Genomic DNA, 7861 nt, shown 5'->3' with positions numbered 1-7861 from the left:
GGTATGCAGGTGTGGGTCTCTTGTTAACAGGCAACATTTGGCACAATCCTCAAAACCTGGAATTGTATTCTCCTTTGTTCTGGCTGCAAATTCTCATCCTTCCTTCTCTCACTGTCTATCTATCCCCAGATCCCTGCCAGAGTAAGCCCACCCCGATTGCCATCCAATAACCCCTGTCTAGCCTGACATGCCTGCTTACTCATTTCCCCAAGATCCACCTTTCAAAAGGAACCAAAGTTCGCTGCTTGCTTGATTTGTCCCCACGCCCTCCTGACTACCCCAGTCTGAGAGCATGCACGTGCTGGTTCTTTCTGTTGTTCCCAGTTGACAAATTGCAGGACCAAGTCCCATGACCTCCCTGAATATCCGCCACAACATAGTAAGAACAATGGGCCCCATTTCTGTCTGAAAAACCCATATTCATCCTCTGGCTAACAGCCAGTCTCATGCCCCAGGGGCTGCTTCAATCTTCCCCTCCCCTCAGATCCCGCTTCCTCTCCCTCTACCACTCAGCTTACAGGCCACAGATCACTTCCCTACAACTCAAAGTATCTATTGTCTCCTTCCTCTTTGTTCATTTCCTCTGGTTGCTGTGGAAGTAGGGACCTGCCTCTTTCTGGGGCTCATGCACCCTCACTGCCCACCCCCCACCACGGACCATTTCTTCTTGCTTTCTCGGCACTGGCTCCTTCACTCTGGCTTCCACCCAAGTGCTTCCACCCCCAAGAACGTCTTTCCTCCACTCTGCTTTCTCCTGAGCTTCCATCCCACCTTCCACTCGCCTTTCACAGCTAAACTTCTCAAAAAAGTATTGTGTGCTTACCGCCTCTACTTCCTCACCTCCCACTCAGCCCCAGCCTCTAGCAAGCTGGTGTCCACACCGCAGCCCTGCAGAAATTGCTCCCTTAAAGGCCACCAGCGACCTCTGAATCGCCAAACCTGATAGCTCTGCTTCACCAGTCCCCACCCTCCAAGACCTACTCCTCCTCAGGTCAGATGCACTATTTAACACAATCCTTAGCCAGTGGACCAAGGTGTCACAGCTCATGGGTGTGCTCCAGCTGGGTCACAGGCAAGCCGGAAACGCACCATGCAGCCATGTTGACTGTGAAAATAGAGCAATATTTCCAAACCATTGCCTGAGCCCCCCACATGTCCCCTTGCCACTGCCTGATCTAGGACCCTGAGGTGGACCGCCTCGTTATATAACAAATACAGAACGATGTTTGGTGTGACAGGGGCTATACATGGGTATACCAGTTGTAGATATTTTCAATACCACCCCTGCTTACGGCTGTGCTAAGATATTGATTACTCCAGTAATGGGAACAGCCAGGTGGAATCAGGGGAGTGTGGAGGGCAATCTCCTCCCATGAAGAAGAGTCTCTCCATTTACCCTTCATGTATCATACAAATAACATTTGCTACATGAGACCTGGCATGGGGACTTTGCCAAGCAAAACTCTAAGCTCGCTCCCCTTCCTTAATTTCCACAATAGTAGCCTGTTATTCTACCCTCCATGGGCTGCTTCTCTGTCTCCTTGCTGGCCTCTCTAACTAACAGACTGGCCTTGGACAAACTGCTTAATCTTGTTGAGCCTCAGTCTTCTTATCCATAAAATGGGGCTAACCAATTTCTTCTTTACAGGGAGGAGCACAGGCAATATGTGGAAAATGCCTAGTGCCAGACCATGCATGCATAAGGCTGAATGAGTGTGGGTCTCAACACCCACCTCCTTCTAACTCAACCTTTCTCCCCTGGGGATCTCCTTCGCTCCCATGACCTTCCACCTCCATTCTGTCTCAGACTCTTTCTTCCAGACCCATTTACTGAATTATGCCCTAGACAGGAAGACCTGGGTGTCCCCAAGCTCTCAAACTCCAGACATCCATGTGGAACTGATCACTCCATCCCCCCAGCCCTTCCACTTTCTCCCACCTTCATAGCATCTATCTCTCAGGGACACCAACCATTCCTCCAGTTGATGAGGCTCCATGACAGGAAGTGGGTTCTACCACAACCCCCACTTCTCAGACCCCACATCTAGTTACCTCTGGGATCCATTCTACTCCTCACATCCCCCTTCTATTGTCACCACTGTAGTCTCTGATCTCACCCCTTTCTTCTCCTAGCTGGGTTATTTCAATAAATTTATAAATGCTTTTCTTTTATTCAGGTCTTCTCCCAGCAGTTCAACCACCAAACCCCTACACTGTTCAAAACACTTCAGTGTCACCCAGTTATCTGCATAAAAGAGACTTAAATTCATTACCTTCATGTTCAAGGGAATGTCAACCTACCTGCTCTTTTATTTCCCACTGTGCTCTTGAATAATAATAACAACATGAATAACAACAACTACCAGTTCTTGAAAATTTACTATGTGTCACTAATATTCTAAAGTCACGTCACTTAACTTCTCATCCACTTGTGACATTATCACTATGATTATTCCCACTTTACTGGTAAAGAAAGGGAGCCACAAAGAGGCCCAGCAACTAGCTAAAGTAACTTCCCTTACAGGTGGGGGCTTGAACGTAAACCCAGAGTCTGTATGCAGAGCCCATGATCCTGACCACCAGGCCTTCTCTGCCCTTGCTTGGGTCACACCAGAAAACTCCCCAGGGCCCCCTCATGGTGGTGTCCTGCCTCTTCGCCTTCGGCCTTCGCCTGTGCTGTTATCCGCACCTGGACAGCCAGTTTCTCTCATGTTTACCTGCCAAATGCTTCTATCAAGTGCCATGCAAATGTCAAAACCTCCTTGATATTTGTTGTTATTGATAGTTTGATTTTCTTGCTTGGATCTCTTGATCTCTTTATTCTGGAAATAGAGAAATTGCCCAGACATTTTATTTTTGCCTTATTCTCTTATTAGCATCATTTGAATGTGTAGCTGGTCAGCGCCACCAGAGTGTGGGATGGGCCACAGCTGATATTTCCCTTAATCCTTCTCTATACTTTTTGCATGAAACTTACAAAGGTTCTTTTATTAGAAGAAGTCGAATTATTGTCCTGCTTGGGACCAGGAAGAGGTTTGGTCTCTGCTCCTCTCTCCAGGTCCCTTTGAAAGAAAAGCCCAGGCCTTGCTTAAGGAATGGAAAGAATTTAGAAGTCAGTCAGTTCCTGCTGCGGCAGATCTCGTGGGTGAAGGATGCTGGGGGCAGGAACATACATGATGAGAGCTGTGCTCCCACAGCTGACTGGATTATAAGACAAGCCACACAGTATGACTATATGTTCCAAACAGTACATAAAAGAAGGCAGAGAGACCTGAAGGAAGGGTCTAAGTGTTGGGTGAACACTTAGCGAACCTGCCCTGTCCATGTTGGAGAAGGGAAAGTGATTTTCCTTAAACAATTTACTTCCCAACCACTCACACCCAGCACAGGCTCTGGAGTCAGGGTGCCGGCTTAGGGATGTGGCTCTGCCACTTGCCAACTCCCTCACCCAGCAAGGTGCTCAGCCTCTGTGCCTTGGTTTCCACATCTGCAAAATGAAGATAATAGCAGTACCTGCCTCACGGGGTTTGGACGAGAATGAAATAAAATAAGCATTATCGAGGGCAGAGAGAAGTGGCTGGCATACTGTGAATGCTGCCTAGGGCTCTGATATGTGCACGATGGCAAGAGAGGAGACTGGGAGGGTGGGGCGGTCTGGGGAAACCCTAGGAGGGCTGTGGTGAGTGTGGGGGGTGAGGGAAGTAGCTAAGAGCTGTGATCCTTCCAGATTCTCCTGGGCACTTGTCACAGCCCACAGTGTTTCTGCTTCAATGGCACCCTGAATATTTGGGGGTTTCCTGGCAGGAGGCAAGAGCCAGGGAGGTCAGTGGCATCTATTGTCTCAAGTCCCTCTCTGGATGGCTGTTTTCCTGGCTGTTCTTCATTGGATACTAGAAACCCTTTAGCCCCAGCTTTCCCATTTTAGAGATGGAGAAGTTGAGGCCCAGCGAGAGGAAGAGGTGCCCCGGGTCGCACTAAAGAAACAGGGTCCAGACCTCTATCTTCCCCTCTGGTGCTCCATCTACCACACCACCCACAATTCCAGGTGCTTCTCTTGGGCTGCACAGCCTTCACCAACTGTCTACTGCCCTTCAGGCGGCACCAGGTCATTCTCCACCCAGTGGCACCGAGGCTAGTACTGGAGAGGCTGCCTTACACCCAGGAAGGAGCCTCAGATGAGGAGTCAGAGTTTGTTTGAAATCCAGTGCCATCCATCAAGAGCTCCAAACTCTTGGAGCCGTCGCGTTACCTGTCTAAGACTTAGTGTCTTTGTAAAATGGGGATAATGATCCATTTCGTGTGATGGTTGTGACAAACGAGCGAGGCAGCGTTTGGGGATGCTCTTATAAAGCGCGAGGCACTGTGCCAGGGTTGGTTAATGTCCTCCCTCCAGGAATAGACTGTCTTCCTCCTCCCTGTGTTCACCCCGACAGCATTGAGTGACGCGCTAGGTGGTGGGCTCAGTGAAGAGTTTCCGCTCATTGAACACATCTCCCAGGGTGGTCTGACCCTTTGGTGCATCAGGAACCCAACCCCAGACTTGGTTTGGGGGCAAGAGGGTGGGGTTGTGAAGGGAGCCCATGGGGCCTGGGGGAGGGGGAGAGGTAAACAGAAGTCTTGAGAATGAAACATAAACTGGATTTAGAAAACAAACTGGAGCTAATGACTGTAGGTGGTGTTAGTCACTCTGTTAAGGAATCTGGGAATGCATATGCATACTAATAAGACTCTATTTTGCTTGCCTCTTACTCCTGATTTGGGGAAGGGAGGAGGGTAGAGGGTACTGCAGGATTAAGACACTCAACCTGCATCTCCAGAACATGCACTCCAGGGCTGGGCCTCAGCTCCTGACGATGTATCCACCAAGTTCCAGGAGCGTGGGATACACTGGGATGTAGGCTAGCTGTGGGTCCCGGGGGAAGGGGAGTTAATGGGGAGCTAAAGCTTTAGGAGTGGCTCCCAGCTTCCGGTCCATGCAGTAGACTCAGTGGAGTGAGCTCCCAGGCCTTCTGAGACTGTGCAGCAGGATCTCTGTTATTTCCCTGGCCACAAAGTCACTCTCCAGGCCTGAGGGGCCATGGGAGACTCTGGAGAAGCTTCTAGTACATTTCTGGGATTACAGATCCCACCGGATTCCATAGCCTCAAGCACCTGGCTCTGTCTTATTATCTAACCTGAATCTCTCCCCTCTCTCCTTTACACCCTCTTTTTCACACTCAGTGGATACAGAGAAGAGAGAGGCTCCCATAGTCCTTTGCACAGGGGTAGTCCTTCTATTGGTTATGAAGGCCCAGGCCACCTTGACCTTCTCTTCCTCAGGCCAAATGCCTTTCTACCTTCTGCCCCCCCTGAGAGCTCTTCTTATCAATCTGTCATCTCACTGAGCAGTGGGTATGGAGTGCCCACGAATGCCCAGGAAGGCAGGGGAAGATGAATCATAATTGGAGGCAGGGGGAGCATAAGCCTTCTTCACATCGGGGCACTGGAGTTATAGGTGCAGGTGCATGCGGCCATGACGTGCAGCATGAAGCACTGGGTGCAGAGCCAGGAAAGGGTGTGAGAAGCATCCTTCACACCTGCGGAGCGCTCTGGGAAGTCATTTATCTGCCCTGCACCTCAGGGCCTTGGCTCTGAAGCTGAAACAAAGCAGTGTGTGCAGTAGCCTCTCAAGGGTCCTAGCCTTTGGCCCAGTGATTCTATTTCAGGGACTCTAGCCCAAGAATGTGGGCAAAGACTTAGGTACACAGATATTCATCGCAGGGTTGTTTAGAAGAGTGAAAACGTGAGTGTAGAAGATTCCAGCTGCCCATCATTAGAAATGGCTTGTATATAGGCGCGTTCTCCCCCCCCCTCCTTTATCTCCCACAGATTAATTGACCCCTTTGGGAAGCCCTGGCTGACCTCTGTGGTCAGTGACCAGGAAAAGCAGCCAGGTAGCTCCCACAGCAGTGCCCCTACCCTGCCTTTCTGACTTGCTCAAGGACTCAACAGACCTGCCATTGTTCACCTTTTCATTTTCCAAGTGTGGGTCACCTTCTGGGGTTTTCCATGGTGAATGGCTTTCTCTTGGCCTTCCAAGGTGCATCTGGGTTCCCACTCTGTTCTGTCTGCTGAGGGCGCTCAGAGGTTCCTAGAGCCGGAAAGGCCCTTAGGGAGTACACAGTCTAACCCCTGTGAGGGAAAGGGACTGTCACATTGCCACTAGTACAAAGCCATGGTGTGCACCCAGGCCATGTGACTGCTAATACAGTGCTCAGTTCAGGCTGAGGCCAACATAATTAGAAAAAGAAACCAGTTGTCAGAATTAACCAAAGTGCAAGAAATGATCCAGGTCCTAGCTCTTTGTGGAATATCCATTCCCTTCTCTGAGCTGGGAAAACTCTGATGGGGGAGTTCACTTTGGAGCAGAGGTTGGGCCATCCCTCCAGCATCCCTGGGGGCCCTGGCCCCTCCTCCACACCATCCCAGAGCTTTGCTGGTTTCAGAGAGCAGGCCCTCTCTGCCCTGTTACCAGCCTCCTCCTGTCCCTGCCGCCAGGTTCTGATCCTCTCTTGGGTGACTGTAGGGTGAGGAGATAACCTAGCCTGCTGCCCTGACCCTTTGGGAAAGTCAGAGCCTGGAGCCTGGGCGATAGCTCCTTCTTCCACTCTCAGCCCCTCCCTGGTAGCCCCCCGCCTCTGGCAGGCAATAAAGAAAGCATCTCCATGCTGATCCCGATCTCCATCCCTACCCCTTCCTCTTCCCTCACATCCTCCTGCTTCTACCCACCTTCCTACGATTCTCCTCCTGTTTCTTCCTTCCTCCCCTTCTCATTTCTTTTCCCTTCTTGGGTCTCTGTGCGCCTGGTTTCTGCCTCTTTTCTTGTGCCGCCCCCTCTACCATGCCTTGAGTTTCATCTTGGCCATGTCCTTTCTCCCCCAGGCTTTCCAGAATCCCTGCAAGGAAGGGCCTGTCTTTCAGGGTCTGCAGGATGCTGACCAGGAGGTCTCCCTGGTGCATATGGGAGGGTGCCCAGCACATGGGGTCTAGGTGCCTGGGCTGCTGTAGACACACACACACACACACACACACACACACACACACACACACACACCACCCGCCATGTGCACAGACAGGAGGCAGGGGCTTATGTTACAGATTTCTCCAGCTGATCCTGGGCTGCAGAGACATAGCCACAGGCCTCATGTGCCTCCCTGTGGGTATCTGGGATGGGTGCATGGGGGGTGTCGGCCACTAGGGGAGAAGAGATGACATTCTCCCTGCCCTGGATTTACCAGCTGGAGAACCAGAGGAGTCTCGACATTTCCGTTCCTTCCGTGGGAAGGGTATACTTACCGCTTGGGACGCTCAGGAAGGCAGAGTCCTGTCCCCAGGAACCAGCTGCTGCTGATCCTAGTGGCAGAGAATGACCAAAGGAAGGTGAGGTTCTGGCCAGACCCATCCCTTCGGATGCGAGGTCTACACTCAGCTTGGAGTAGGGACCCAACTACCTGCCACGCGCCTTGGACAAGTCTCTACTGTTCTGGACCTCAGTTCCCTCAGACGTCGAATGAGGGCTCCTGGGAGGATCAAACAAGGTGAGAGTTGTAAGGATGTGCAAACAGTTGGCACCAGTGCACACCTCACGTATTCCAGTGAAGTCTTAATGTGTGTGTGTGTGTGTGTGTGTGTGTGTGTGTGTGCGCGCGCGCGCGCGCGCATACTTCAGGCTCTCATTTGTCATAGGTCTGTCCTAGGATGGAATCAGAGCTGGGTCCAGGCTCCCAGCCCCCACCCCCAGCCCAGGCCACGGGGCGAATTTTCCTCCGGCAGGCGGCGGGCTGAAGGCTGCACTGCGCGCTCTGCACGTGAGGCGGCAGCA

This window comes from Myotis brandtii, unplaced genomic scaffold (assembly GCF_000412655.1).
Source record: "Myotis brandtii unplaced genomic scaffold, ASM41265v1 scaffold1691, whole genome shotgun sequence".
Lineage (NCBI taxonomy): Eukaryota > Metazoa > Chordata > Mammalia > Chiroptera > Vespertilionidae > Myotis > Myotis brandtii.
This window is presented reverse-complemented; position numbering follows the sequence as displayed.